The following is a 2,107-nucleotide window of genomic DNA, read 5'->3' as shown; positions in this document are numbered from 1 at the left end:
GCCTCAAAACTCAGAGGGAAGGTAGGGTGGTTAGGGAGAAGGGGGAGAGATCAACCAAAGGACTTGTAGCATGCATATAAGCCTAACCAATGGGCACAGGCACCAAGGGGGTGAGGGCATGAGAGGGGGATGTGGGGGGACAATCGGGTGATAAGGACACATATGTAATACCTTAATCAATAAAGAAAAATAAATAAATGCAAAAACCAAAAAATGTATGTGTGTATGTCCGTGTGTGTGCGTGTGCACGCGCATGCATGGATATATGTACTTTTTCTAAAAGAGAAAATCCATTCTGTCACCAGGAGCCAAATTTGAGGCAAATAGTCTTTTTAGAAATAATATTCTCCTTTTGAGTGGGGAGTGAGGGTGGTGGTGCTTGAAAAGTTGGCTGTTAGGGGCTGTTAAACCCTCACTACCATTTAAGGGTTTCTCTGTGCCCTACCCACTCATCTGGAGAGGGTGGTCAGCCAATAGGAAGAAGCACACTTTAGCAGCAGCTCTCACCTGAGCCTTGTAACTTTGGTAGACTTGTATGCATTAAGGTTTAGAAATATGAGTTGGCTGGCCAACTTGAGTATGTATGTTACTGACAAGGGGGTATTGAATTATCTTCTGGGAGACTAACATGTCACTAAAGCAGGCCTTTAGATATATATTTTTTTAATTTAAAGCAAAAGAAGTTTAGGTTTTAATCATATTTGTAGAGGTTTGAAGTCTTTGTTTTACAGAATTGCTTGATTGCTTCAACTGTCTCCTTCCCATCTCTGCTCTTAGAGGAGAGGAGCACAGAACTGGGCTTGAGCATTTGTAATTTTGCATCCTGGCGATTGTTCTGAGTGTGAAATATTCCTTTCACTTGTTAAAATTCTGAGGAATTATTTTTTCTTTCATAATAAAAAACAAACACCCCCTACCACCATCACCAAAAAAATAGCAATGCCTAGAAAGACAAAAACGCCAGGGATTCCATGCCCTAGGTCAGTGGTCGGCAAACTGCAGCTCGCGAGCACATGCAGCTTTTTGGCCCCTTGAGTGTGGCTCTTCCACAAAATACCACGTGCGGGCGTGCATGTACAGTGCAAGTGAAACTTCGTGGCCCATGTGCAGAAGTCGGTATTTTGTGGAAGAGCCACACTCAAGGTGCCAAAGAGCCGCATGTGGCTCGCAAGCCGCAGTTTGCCGACCACTGCCTAGGTGAAAGCAGACTAAACTGACATGACAATTAACTGAAATTCTTGAAACTTGATTGCATCCTAGAATGCGGGGGGAGGCGAGGGACAGCTTAAAGGGCATTACTCGGACAGTTGCAGAAATTTCAGTACTGGCATTCTAGATAATGTATTGTGAATGAATTTCCTGAAAATAAAGTGAATTTCCTGAATATTTCTTAAGAAATATATGCCATAGAATTTAAAGATAAAAGAGGCACAAGATCTGAACTTTCACACACATACCCCCAAACCTCTCTCTCTTTATATTACTTGTGTCTGTGTCTCTCTACATGTAGAGAACAAATGTGACAAAATGTTAACATGATGAATATATGGATGAAAGAAGGATATATGAGTTTTCATTGGACTATTTTTGCAACTTTTCTGTTGATTTGGAAATTTTTGATTACAAAATTAGGGAAATTTTTTAAATTACCACACCCCACTCCTCTCCTTAGCTCAAGATGACATATAAGCCTTAACTGCCCAACTATCCTCTGGTCTCATAGTCTTATGGAACTTCTCTACATACATACATAATTAAATTTGGTTATTTTTTACTGTTAATTTGTCTTCTGTCATTAAAATCATTCCACTAGCCAAAAGAATTAGAGGAGAAAGGGGAAATATTCTCCTCCCCCAGAATATCATCGGTGTAGTTTTTAATATACCCATTTATAGGAATCCAAAAAGTTGATTTCACTTTAATAAAGTAGCAAGTGGTAGATTTTGTTAGAAATACACCTATTGTTAACTGATTTCTAAAAATACAGGTATGGGCAAAAGTATATTTACAGTTGCATTGTGACATTCTTCTGAGTTAATAAAGCTATTGTAGTAATCATAACCTGCATGTCTTTTTCCATATAAACAACTGTAAAACTACTTTTGCC

Source organism: Myotis davidii, unplaced genomic scaffold (genome assembly GCF_000327345.1).
Source record: "Myotis davidii unplaced genomic scaffold, ASM32734v1 scaffold1787, whole genome shotgun sequence".
Taxonomy (NCBI): Eukaryota; Metazoa; Chordata; class Mammalia; order Chiroptera; family Vespertilionidae; genus Myotis; species Myotis davidii.
Note: the sequence above shows the minus strand (reverse complement) of the source record.